We start from the raw sequence: 14,010 nt of genomic DNA, 5'->3' as shown, positions 1-14,010 counted from the left end.
TCTGTTGCATAGATAACCAACCTGACTGACGACTGGCTGTGGAGTCGGAGGTGAAGCAGTGAAGGTTGAAGACAGGAAAGGGGAACACTGCGTCGAGAGGTGAATAAGCATAGTTGGGAAGGCCTTAGAGTAGAACTGCACAGTAGAGAGAGTACTAAACGGCAGATTACGTGCTTTACAGTGTGAAGGGAACAAGATGTCTTATTTTTTTTTATATTGAGGAGATTATGTGTGGCCTATTTTGGAGATGTAGAGTTGTGAGATTGGTCGAAGACGACACCAAGGATGCGAGCAAAAGCATAGTGGGGAAGGTAGTCAGGAGAGAAAAATAGAAGAGGGGGAGAGGAAGAGATAGGCTGTTTGGATGACAAGTAGAGAAACTCAGTCAGCTGTAGTGGAGTTGACAATGAGTGAGTGAGATGCCATACAGTTTTTTTAAGTTAGGTACGGTCACCCCTTTAGAGTAGCCAAGTGCAGATGAAATCTACAGCAATCGTTCATTTTTGCAACGCAGCAGCATTAAGCTGCAGGAAAAGCCTGACCATGGATAATCACGCTGAATACGCTACATGTGCTTCATCTTTGGTGCACACACAGAAAAATCTGGGGCCAAGTGCAGATGCAGTCTGCAGCAGTATCTTGTTTAACCAATCTGGTGCAATCAGGATCAAGGAGAATCATCCACCTGAGAAGGGTCTCTCACCACGTTATATGTGACCCGACCCCTAGGCAAACACAGAGCAAAAGTGTGAAGTCAAGTGCAGACGGGTGCACAATGATTTCATGCAGCTAAAGAAATTGCTCCATAAGCAGACACCTGCAGCGCTGCACAGTCCGACTAGGAGTTTCTCCTAATTGAACAGTCGATGGCAAGATCAAAGTAGTTGGCTGATCACGTGACCCTGGAAGGATCTTGCATGGTGACATTCCAATGAATGTATCCTCGCCAACATCCCAGTATGCTTAGGAATGGCACACAAGGATTTTATGGAAATGTCTTTGTCTTCTGGGAGTTAATGCAGGGAACTGAGGACTACTAAGGTGTGAAGTTTCCTCTTAGGCCCTGGATGAACCGGGCCATCTTTTTCTGAATAGCTTGTAACTGCAGAATCAAGCTTTTGGGTACAATCAAGAATAGTCTGGAGCAGTGAACTATTTTGGCTTGGGGCGCCCCACTTTATGTGACATATTAAGGAAGTGCAGAATGGGTTTTAGCATGTGGAAGGGGTAGCACAATTTATTTGGGATGTTTTGAATTTGAAGGGTGAATGAGAGCAAGTCGTAACATACGTGACTTTTGATACACATTATATGTACATCTGGTTTCTAATGTAACGCATTGCTGGTACTGAGCATTACTAATAAGAGCAAGACTATATACAATTCAAACAGAGAATGGCTCAACTTTGTCTTTCAATCCTCTTCTAGCAACTACACCTGCAAACACAACTGCAGGTAAGTGTCCATTGTCTTTATTCTGTGTACTGACTTGGAGTGTTTCCATTGAGTAAAGGAGGAGAGCAGATAATCCTGGCTGCCTATTTCTGAATACATTTTAACCAGAGTGTTTGGCCTTTGGAGGTGTGGATAGTGAAGTATAAACTGAAATTTTAAATTGTAAGAGAACTAAGGCTCTGAACGCCTCTTCTTTATGTGGCGTATTTAGGAAGTTCACAATAAGGCGAAGCATTTGAAAGTGGTAACGCCCTTTCCTGTGTTGTCTTTATTCTGAAGGGTGAAAGTAACCAATACAAAATATATATGGCTGCTATAACACACCATATTTAAATCTGGTTTGTGAACTAATAGGTTGCTGTTAGTGAAATCTAATAGTAAGGGGAGCACTAGTTCCAATGCACAGAGAGTATGGCTCAACTTTGTATTTCGTTCCTGCTGTGTGTGTCATTCCTGTTGTGTGTGGGACATATGGTCCAAACGAAAAGAGTAAACATCCATTTGCATTGCTGGCTTGGAATATGTCAGCTGAGGTAACAAGCAAAGCAATGTGCTTGCATTTTACAGAGGAAATCCCATACAGACACAGGACTCATTTCCAGATATTATGTATATGCTTGTTTTCTGTAGCACGACTGCTAAATTAACTCATGATGCATTCAGCAATAGTTAAATAATTACACCAGTGCATGGTTTGGCATGAAGTCAACATTGTGCACTTTTAGACAGCAACCGTTGGCCTGGGGTGAAAAGGAAAATGTGGCCAGGATAATGACAGATTGTAACCCCTTCCAAATCTCCTAGACCACATGGCTAAACCGTTGCTAACTTTAGTGGAGATGTTTAAGGGCAGTTTATGGCTCATTAAGAGTATGAAGATGCCCAGAGGTTGGAAGAGCTTGCATCTAACCAGACTTCACAGTGATGATCAGCAGTGAGGATAAGATGTTCAGCAACATTGATGCACATAGAGGGTAACGTGGAGCTGACAGAGCCTACAATGCACTGGGGAGGCCCATAACTTAGGAGTGTGATCACTAGAGAACATGTTTAAGACTAGAAATGTGAGGGTGAGAACATGAGTACCATCACGCAGAAGAGACGCTTTCAGGTGAAGATGAATCCCTGTCTCCCTCATCAGGAACTGAGTGACTTGTGTGGTGGCTGCTGGACTCATGTTAGAGCCCTTTCACTAGGGTGTACCCTATCACAAAGGCACATTTCACTTAACCAGAGATTTCTGCCACAATGGGGTGAACAATATAAACTTTGTCAGGATGCCTTTACACCTTCCACTAAAATAAACCCTAAAGCCAGCCTGAGGAACAGAATTTGAACCTAGGTGGGGGCCTCTTTTTGAACTTCAGTGCCCATCAACAGATTGGTGTAGTCAGAAGCCGGCGGAGCCTGTTTCAACAGAGAGTAAAAATGACTTAATACTGAGGCGATTGAGCTGAGACACAGTGGATCCCTAAAGGCCTGCCTTAAAAGGAATACACGCCAAAGGCCACTGGGTTTTCTGGAGCCAGCAAGAGGAGTGACAGACAAATAGAAAATTGGTCGGAAGTGCAGAGTGTAACAATTTAAGGGATCTCTTCACTTTTCCACAGGAGGGATCCTTCCATGTGAGGATAGGGAGATGAATCCACAGTATTCTCCCGCAGGGTGGCAGAAAGTGGGACCTCACAGGGAGAGACTCCGCTCATGGTGATAAGGACTCTTTTTCCGCTCTGGAACTCCCTAACGCTGTTGCCCTTGAGGCCATGATATATCTCAGGTACTCAGAGATCTCATCTGTATGCACGACTGTTCGTTACTGCAATATTCCCGTCCTTCCTTGTTTAAGACTTGACATCACTGAGACGAGGAAGAATGGAAAGTACAGACACAGTGATAATAACATATCCCCCCACACTACTGAGAGAGGAAGATTGAAGGAGTAATGCAACCTACGCCTCTTTTACGTCCAGACAGTACACCGAAAAGGTATGTAAAGTACTTCACTGACACAAAGGAGGGACTTTGGCACTGTGCTGGAGAGGAACCAGCTACAAGACAAAAACACAAAAAAACAATACTAAGATTAAAGAGTGCATCAGGAGTAATCTCCTTTGTGACAGTAACACTGCCAAATTTCTCAAGAGTGAAGAATATAATGGGAGAAATCAACCTTGTCACAGTAACAGCGTGAAAGCTACCAAGCTTAAAGAGGGCATCAGGGGTAATCTCCCTTGTGACAATACCAGTGCCAAAGTTATCAAGATTGTAGAATATAGTGGGAGAAACCTTCCTCGTCAAAGTAAGAGCACTAGAGCTACCAAGAGTAAAACGTGCATCGGCAGTAATCTCCCTCATCACAGTAACAGTGTCAAAGTTATGAAGAGTGAAGAATATAATGGGAGAAATCTCCCTCGTCACGGTAACAGCGCTAAAGCTACCCAGGTTAAAGAGTGCAGCAGGACGAATCTCCCTTGTGACAGTAACAGTGTTAAAGGCATCACAATTGAAGAGTACATGAGGAGTAATCTCCCTCATCACAGTAACAGTGTTAAAGGCATCACAAGTGAAGAGTGTATGAGGAGTAATCTCCCTCTTCACAGTAACAGTGTTAAAGACATCACAAGTGGAGAGTGCATGAGGAGTAATCTCCCTCTTCACAGTAACAGTGTTAAAGGCATCACAATTGTTGAGTGTATGAGGAGTAATCACCCTCTTCACAGTAACAGTGTTAAAGGCATCACAAGTGAAGAGTGCATGAGGAGTAATCTCCCTCTTCCCAGTAACAGTGTTAAAGGCATCACAAGTGAAGAGTGCATGAGGAGTAATCTCCCTCTTCACAATGATCTTAAGAGAGACATTCTGAACTAAGGAAGTTACTAGAGTGGCCTCTCCAACAATAGTGTCGGTGGGAATAGTAGAAGAAGCCAAGACCACTTTGGGAGTGGTCTCCCCTGTTTAGTTAATTAAGAAGAATACAATGGAAGTACCTGAATATATATAGCGCTGAAAAGAGCCAACTGCTGGACATTGGTCAATCCAGGGAAATCCCTGGGAAGAACTACAAAAACATTTAAGGATTGTTAACATAGACTCTCTGGGGACAGCCCTTAAGGCTGAGCCGCTGAGAATAGGAGAACGGAGTCATTCTCCTGCTCTTACCTTTTGTTGAAACAGAAGCCATTGTAAATGATTGTTGATGAACAGCCTAAGATTGACTCAGTTTACCAGGACAAGGAAGTCATTATCCTGGATCTATTTCTGTTTATTAAAACCTTCTTTTGTTTAGTGGTAGGGCCAGGGCAGAGTTGCACAGAGGACAGACTCTTTAGTTTGACACCACCTTGATGACGAGCAGCTGAGTTATTTTTAAGTTAGGTAGGGCCAACCCTTTAGAGTAGCCAAGTGCAGATGAAAACTACAGCAATCGTTCATTTTTGAAACGCAGCAGCAATAAGATGCAGGAGACGCTTGGACCTTGATAATCACACTGAATACGCTACATGTGCTTCATCCGTAGTGCACACACAGCAAAATCTGGGACCAAGTGCAGATGCAGTCTGCAGCAGTATCTTGTTTAACCAATCTGGTGCAATCAGGATCAAGGAGAAACCAACACCTGAGAAGGGTCTCTCACCACTTAATATGTGACCCGACCCTTAGGCGTCCCCCAAGGCTCATGGTGGCGTCCCCTAAGGCTTGTGTGTATCCCCTACGTTGTATAACATATTCACTAAGCCCCTCTTTGATGTGCTTGACTATCTGGGTGTCTCATACACCAACTACGCGGATGACACCCAGATACTCATCCCTATCCCGGGAGATTACACAGCTGACACTAAAGCCCTTAACAATGTCTACTTGGTCATTCAGGCCTGGATGGCACATCACAAACTTTGCCTTAACGATGATAAGACCGAGCACCTACTTCTAGGATCAAACCATCGGCTTAACAAACTAGATCATACCTACAAATCCTTCATTATCGACGGCAACGATATTAAGGTCTCCAAAGACACTAAGACTCTAGGCGTCTATCTCGACTCCACGCTTTCCCTGAACAGACAAACTAATGCAGTCAGGTCGGCATCCGCCTACACTTGTAAACTTATCACCACATGTAGACTCTTCCTAAACTATACCAACTGCATCACCCTCGCCAGAATACTTGTCATGGCCAAAATTGATTACTGCAGTGCTCTCTACTTAGGGACCAGTCAGTCTAACCTCAATAAATTGCAAACTGTACAAAATAATGCCGTAAGGGCAGCCTTAAACATCCCGAGACACTCCCATATCTCCTGCGTCAGATCGGACCTACTCTTGCTCCCAGTAAAACAAAGAATCACCCTGAAAACACTAGCCTTGACTCACAAATGCCTGAACAACAATGCCCCACCTTACCTGTCCACTCGCCTTACACTCCACACATCCTCTCGACCCATCAGATCAGCCCAAACTCACAGCCTCACCTTGCCTAGATTCAAACCCCAAAAAGCAGGCGGGGTGAGTTTCCCTGTCCTAGCTTCCAAACTTTGGAACACTCTGCCCACGCCTATCAGAACTGAACCATTGTTCCAATCCTTCAAGAACAACGTTAAAACATGGCTGTTTTGACATGATTTATGAGACCCTCACTCAGTCCAGTGCCCTCGTATATTATAGGTCATGTATTTACACCTGCAAATGTACTTGTACCATTATCTGTTAAGGGTACCCTTTTTGTATATTGCTGTATATTTGTGTAAATTTACTGTGTTTTTGTTACATGTCCTCAAGAGGATGCGCCCGGTTGCCCCAGGGCCTGATTTCTGCGCTTTATAAATAAATAAACTAAACTAAACTTAGGCAAACAAAGAGCAAAAGTGTGAGGCCAAGTGCAGACGGGTGCACAAGGATTTCATGCAGCTAAGGAAATTGCTCCATAAGAAGACACCTGCAGCGCTGCACACTCTAACTATGAGTTTCCACTACTTGAACGGTCAATGGCAAGTTCAAAGTAGTTTGCTCATCACATGACCCTGGGAGGACCTGGCACGGTGACGTTCCAATGATTATATCCTTGCCAACATCCCAGTATGCTAAGAAATGGCACAAGGATTTTATGGAAATGTGTTTGTCTTCTGGGAGTTAATGCAGGGAACTGAGGACTACTAAGATGTGGAGGTTTCCTCTCAGGCCCTTGATGAACCTGGCCATTTTTTCGGAATAACATGTAACTGCAGTATCAAGCCTTTGGGTACAGTCACAAATAGTCTGAAGCAGTGATCTATTTTGGATTGGAGAACCTCCACTTTATGTGACATATTAAGGAAGTGCAGAATGAGTTTTAGCATGTGGAAGGGGTACCACAATTACTGTGTGATGTCTTTGTTATTCCCAGTTTAACCTCATAGCCAGTCCTTCGTGGTCATGGCCAGTAGACAGAATATCTGAGTAATGGCCTTTGGCCATGACTCGGACAATCTGTCCACTGCCCATTGCCCAGGCTATACTTCAGTCACCAAATGTATATAACTATGTTGTGTACCTACATTATGACACTTCACTTTTCAAAAAATAAAACACAAACACACTTGCAAAACCATGCTTGCAGGTCCTTCCCAATGCTCCTTGCACAACTTTCCTGCAAACCCATCCATGTTTTATTTTTTGAAAAGTGTCAAACTGTACGCACATAAAATAGTCCTATAACATAGCTCCCCATTGACAAAATCCATTCAGACTTTGCAGCAAAATTCAAGGTCTATAATCTTTCTAAAATCTGTTATGCGCATTCGTCAAATGGCAACAACGTTATAAGCCATTTAAAAATGTTGAAACCCCCCGATAATTTTACCCACTCTTCACAAAACCCCACCAAACTTTTCAAAAGCATTCACATCCAGGGTTCATTGAGTGGCGCCAAAGTTATACACCATCCAAAAACTGTTTTTCACCAACCCTGTAATGCAAAAATATGTATGAATGCCCCCGAACATCTCAGATGTTCGCGAACATCACAGGGCTGTCCCCAAATTGTTTACAGACTTCGGAGATTAAACACCACTTGTTTTGTGGCTTTTTGTGGCCATTACTCTTGGATCAGGGTTGAAAGCACCATTGCAAATGTTTGAGGGAGAAAGGACTGAAGATTATTTTTCTAAAATAATCTTCGAATGGATTGTGTCCTCCCACGTATTCCTCATCTTATGATATTCGTATCTGCCAGCTTCGCTGCTTCGGAAAAAGTTTTCTCGCCAGAGGGCGCAGTGCACAAGGTTGTGGCGTCGATGTTCCTTGACAGGCTCTGTACCGTGTCTACGTCATCATCAGTATAAGTAGTTTGTGCCGCGTCTGTTGGCTTCAGTTCCATTTTTCCGATTGCATTGCTCTCGTCAACGTCGCCCTTCGAAATGTTCTTCAAGAAAATGTCGTCTTCTTCCACCATTTCTACTCCAAAGACGGGGTTCAAAAAATGTTTCGACTGCAGATCGAAAATGACGTTTACAGACCCTCACCGCGTTTGTCTTCGATGCCTAGGTTCAGACCATCGAACCGGCGACTGTGGCTCCTGTCAGTCGATGAAGGAGAAGGACCTTCATGAGAGGAAAGGTAAACTGGCGGTGGGGCGGGAAGCTTCCAAGACCTCTTCGAAGGCCTCATCAAAAAAATATAAAAAGTCGAGTGATTCGAAGGAATTGGATTGCCGTAAACATTCTAAGAGGTCTCGATCACGCAGTAGATCGAGACGTTCTTCATCTTCTTCATTAAAGAAGGTTAAAAGGATACATAGATCTCCCTCCTCTTCCTCTGATACATCTACCGAATTGGTAAGATGTCCGACTAAGTCGGATTCCACAGGAAAATGGGATGAATTTAGAAGGAAGATGATGAAGGTCTTTGAGAATGCAGCCTCGACCCCCTCAAAGAAACCTCAAAATAGCCAGACCTCAGTCGCTCTGTTGGACGACAAAGGGAAGTCAGGAACTACTCTGGAAAGATCCAGTAGTAAAGGTGAACATCAAAAATCTCGAGTCGACGTTAAATCATTGAAGACTCATCGAGAATCAAGGGTTTCCTCCACACCGACAAAAAACATAAATCGTTGATACCCTTGACGACTTTGTCAATGCCATCAGCGCCAATGGCTTTAACATCGAAGCCACAGCTGTTTTCGACACCTTTGTCGAAGACGTCATTGGTGCCTTCGAAGATTCCTTCGATACCATCGAAGATTCCCTAAATTCCTTCGACCCAAACTCAAGCACAGGAAAGGAGATTTACTTACCTAAGTCAGAATTCTTGAAGTATATGGGCCCCATTACACGGTAGGCGGTGAGGCATGGCGCTATTAGCGCCATGGCTCATGCCGGTAAAATACCGGCACCGCCTTGGTGGAAAGGGGATTTACCGCCCCATTCCAAGGTTGGAGCGGCGGTAAATCCCCCTTCCACCATTGCCCTTCCCCATTCCCATTTCTGCCCCATAGGGCTCTATGGGAATGGGGAAGGCGCTAATTACGGCACCGCAATTTTGCGGTGCCGTAATTAGCTCCGAGGTCCCTTTGAGGGTTTGGATTTTAACGCCTTCAAAAAGAGGCGTTAAATCCCCCAACCCGCAAAGGGACCTCGTAGTAAGGCGGTAAGGATTTACCGGTACCGGTATTTTACCGGTACCGGTAAATCCTTACCGCCATCCGTGTAATGAGGCCCTATGTCTTCTATATTTGAAGAAAGTGCCTCAGAAGAAGAGGACATTTCTCCTTTTGGAGTGGAATATTGTACAAGAGAGGTTCCAGAAGAATTAATCGATCCAGAATCGAAAATGAGAGACTTGTGTGACACCCTTCACTCTTCTAGTGGCATTGATGGTGGTCAGTCAAAAGGCCGAAAACAAAATCTCGAATGACAAAAAGCATGAAACAAAAATCTCAAGAAAAAAAATATCGATTTTTTTATTTATTTATTTATATGTGTTTTTGGGGTCAGGTAAGTAAAAAAAGGGGTAAAATAAAAAAAAAATAAAAAAGGGGGGTTGGGGGGAACCCCCCATTTTGAAAAAAAACGCATTGAAAAAAAAATTCGATATTTTTTTTTCGAGATTTTAAATTCATGCTTTTTTTTTCGAAATTTTAGTTTTCGAGATTTTGACTATAAACCGGCATTGATATGTCACCAGAGCTAGAGTTTGCAAAACCTGACCCTGCAGAACATGCAGATTCAGGGTACAGGAGTTTGATGAATAGGGTTGTGGAATACATGGGCTGGGTTAAATCCTAACCCACATTTGATCAGGATGATATGACTGATATGCTTGACCAGGACCCCCAGAAGGACCCAGTTCTCCCCTTCCATAGGGCACTTCAGAGAACAGTGGACAAAAACTAGGAGCTTCCTGATACTGCTGCAGTCAACAGTAATTTTACAAAGAAGTACAGAACTGCGAGTTCTGACCCCGATTACTTAAGGAGGCATCCCACTCCAGAAAATCTGGTGAGGCAGCATCTTCATCAAGACAAACAGCCTATCCATCTATCCCCCGGATAAACAGGATAAGAAGGTGGATGCTTGGGCCTGTAAGGTCTTTACTTCGGGTAGCATGGGTCTCGAGTCTACAGATGTCACCTGTACCCTGGCGAGGTTCACCCATACCCTGTGGGACTGCATTTTGGCGGCGGCTGATCATATTCCGCAAAGGAGAGGAAAGGGAATGCTTTGGCTTCCTGAATATTATCAAAGATGGAAAGGAGGCAATGGGGGAATGTCTACAGTCTCTACTGGATACTGCTGATAGTATCAGCAGATCCATGGCTGGAAGCACTGTGCTACGCAGATTTGCGTGGTTGAGGAAGTCGGGGTTTACACCAGACGTGCAAGCCAGACTACTCAACATGCCTTTTAAATGCTTGAGGCTGTTTGGCAGTAAAGCTGATGAAAGCTTACAAAAACTGCAGACCTCAAAAGCGGTGGCTAAATCTCTTAGTGCCTCTATGCTACAGCCTCATAAACCTTATTCTCTTCCTGGAGAGGTCGTTCTTTTCGGTACTACTCCTCTTTTGGTAGAGGAAGAGGACAGGCCATCCGAAGAGGTAAAGGAAATGTCGCTCGTGGTGGACGAGGAACTCAGGAACAACATCTTTGCCCTCAGCTGCTCCTGCAGCCGCCTCAAAGTCACTCTGAGGCCTTATCACACAAAACCCTGGTAGGAGACAGAATCTCACAGCATCTGAAAGAATGGCTGGGCATTACTTCTGATGCTTGGGCACTGGAGACAGTAGCTCAAGGTTACTGCCTTCCCTTCTTAAAAAGGCCTCAGGACCATCCACCGGGAACCAACTCTGTCAAAATTCCAGATCATTGTGCAGGAAATTTTAACCCTGCTAGAGAAAGGTGCAATAGAACATGTAACTGTAGCGGAGAGGAACGAGGGTTGGTATTCCCCCTGCTTTCTCATCCCAAAGAAGGACGGAGGATTGAGACCCATCTTGGACTTAAGAAACTTGAACAAGTACCTCAGCAAGGACACGTTCAAGATGGTAACCCTTTCTCAGATCCTTCAGGCTCTTCAACTCCAAGACGGTTGGTATCATTGGACTTTCAGGATGCTTACTTTCATGTGCCAATCCATCCAAGGCACAGAAAATACCTGAGGTTCGCTGTTGGCAATTCTCACTATCAGTTTCGAGTTCTGCCATTCGGGCTGACCTACGTCCCGAGGGTGTTCACCAAACTGATGGCGGTTGTGGCAGAGAGACTCAGGAGAGGGGCGATTCACGTCTACCCTTACCTGGACGATTGGTTGATCAGAGCGCTTTCTCCTGAACAAGCTCAGGAACATCTGTCGATCACCTGTCACTTCCTTCACAAACTGGGGTTCTCCCTCAATGTCAAGAAGTCCTACATGATACCATCCCAAAAGCTCCAGTTTATCAAAGCAGTCTTGGATACTTCCTTGGGCAAAGCCTCGCCTCCCGAGGTGAGAGCTCTCCACATTCAGCAGATTGTAACAAAGTTCCAGAGCGCCCAGCTTCTGCCGGCCTTTAATTTCTGAGGTTGCTCGGCCTAATGGCACCCTGCATTTTTATGGTGCCACAGGCTCAACTAAGGATGAGTTCTCTTCAATGGGCCCTCAGAACTCAGTGGTCCCAATTCTCGGGGAGTATGTCGCATCTTCTGCAAGTCCTGAGCGCAGTCGCTCAGGATCTACTATGGTGGGCTTCCAACAACAACATCCTCAAGGGAGAATCTTTTTGGCAACTATGGCCGGAGATAGCAGTAGTGACGGACGCCTCACTCACAAGGTGCGGAGCCCACACCAACGATCTGACGATCAGCGGTCGTTGGTCTCCATCAGAGTCCAAACTACACAACAACCTATTCTAGCCGAGGGCAATCAGACTAGTGCTTTAGGCCATCCTGCCCTCTGCACAGGGAAATAATGTCCTGATAATGACAGACAACACAGAGGCCATGTACTACCTCTTCAAGAGAGGAGGCGTAGGGTCACTACCACTGTGCAGAGAGGCAATGCCGCTCTGGTCCTGGGCAATAAGAGAAGGAATCTCTCTATCGGCAGTTCACCAAGCCAGAGAGCAGAACACGGTGGCAGACACTCTGAGCAGGCAGAGCACATTCTCCCACGAGTGGGAGCTATCTCAGGAAGTCCTTCTGGATAACTTTGCCCTTTGGGGAACCCCTCAAGAGGATCTGTTTGCAACCATGGTCAACCGGAAGTGCGAACAGTACTACTCAAGGGAATTTCCTCTAGAGGAGCTCTAGGAGACGTGTTTGTGGTGGACTGGAAGTTTCCACTCCTGTACGTGTTTCCTCCAGTCCCCATGATTCCTCAGGTTATCAGGAGACTGAGAAAGTTTGGGAAAACCATGATTCTAATTGCCCCGGATTGGGCCAGGAGGACGCTGTACCCGGATCTTCTGGACATGTCCATCTACCCTCGAATACATCTTCCGCAAAGAGAGGATCTTCTCTCGCAAGAGGAATGTCGGGTTCTCCATCCAGAGGTCAAAACACTCAACTTTCACGCATGGTTTCTGAGAGGTTGATATACAAGGATTGGGATCTTCCAGATGACGTAATGGAGATTTTGCTTTCGGCCAGAAGGCCAGCCACTAAATCCATGTACCGAGGTCGTTGGAATAAATTCAGTATCTGGTGCAGGGATAAGAATGTGAACCCTTTTCAATGTGGCACCCCAATGGTGCTTTCTTTTCTATTGCATCTAGCCAATCTGGGGTTCCAGATCAGGACAATTAAAGGATATCTGGCTGCGCTGTCCATTTTCCAGCATTCCTCAGAAGAAGTTTCCTACTTCAAAATTCCATTTAACGTTCAATTCTTGAAAGGGCTTACTAATGTGTACCCTCCAGTCCCTTTTCATGTCCCAACTTGGATTTAAATCTGGTCCTTAATTTTCTAACTTGTACACCTTTTGAGCCTCTGCACTCCTGTCCCTTCAATCTTCTAACATTAAAAACTGTCCTTCTTGGGGCCTTAACATCAGCCCGCTGGGTTAGTGAGTTACAGGCTCTCTCATGCAAATCCCTGTATACTACTTTTTACAAGGACAAAGTAGTTCTTAAGGTTAAACCTTCTTTCTTACCAAAAGTAGTTTCTGACTTTCACTTGTCACAAAAGATCATATTACCAACGTTCTACCCTCCTCCTCATTTGGGCAAAGAAGAGGAGAGATTGCATAGACTGGACCCTAAAAGGGCTCTCAGTTTTTACATTTCAAGAATGTCAAAATTGCATCAGGATGACCAACTTTTTGTAGGTTATACTGGCCATGAATTGGGATTAGCGGTGACAAAACAGACCATATCCCACTGGATTATTTTGGCTATAATTGAGTGCCACATATTGGCGGGAAAGGACGCACCGGATGGCCGTCGATCCCATTCCACGAGGGGGATGGCTACTTCTGTGGCACTGAAGAGGGGAGTCCCTGCAGCAGATATTTGTTCAGCTGCAACATGGGCATCAATGCATACCTTCATCAAGGATTATTGCTTAGAGGCTTCTTCTTCCAATGAAGGTTTATTTGCCAAAGCGGTAATCCATTCCGTCGATGACAAAAATAATTAGTACTCCCACCTCCAAAATTACCACTGCTATGGGAGTCTATCATAAAATGAGGAATACGTGGGAGGACACAATCCTTTCGAAGAACAAGTTACTTACCAACTGTAACGTTCTTTCGACTGGATGTTCCTCCCATGTATTCCTCATCGCCCCTCCCATCCTACCCCGCAGTACAGTTCATGTTAGATACACTTCTCTCACACGAAGGGTCTTTCAGTCATGAGGCACGCCTGGGTGTTCCTCGAATATTCACTCGAAAAAACAGAACTGAAGCCAACGGGGTGCAGCACGAGCTACTTATACTGATGGTGATGTCAACAAGGTACGGAGCCCGTCGATGAACATCGATGCCAGGACCTCGTGCACTGCACCCTCTTCCGAATTTATTTTTTCCGAAGCAGCGAAGCTGGCAGATACGAATATCATAAGATGAGGAATACGTGGGAGGAACACCCAGTCGAAAGAACGTTACAGT

The sequence above is a fragment of the Ambystoma mexicanum genome, chromosome 1p (genome assembly GCF_040938575.1).
Source record: "Ambystoma mexicanum isolate Mex_15411 chromosome 1p, UKY_AmexF1_1, whole genome shotgun sequence".
In the NCBI taxonomy this organism is placed as follows: Eukaryota; Metazoa; Chordata; class Amphibia; order Caudata; family Ambystomatidae; genus Ambystoma; species Ambystoma mexicanum.
Note: the sequence above shows the minus strand (reverse complement) of the source record.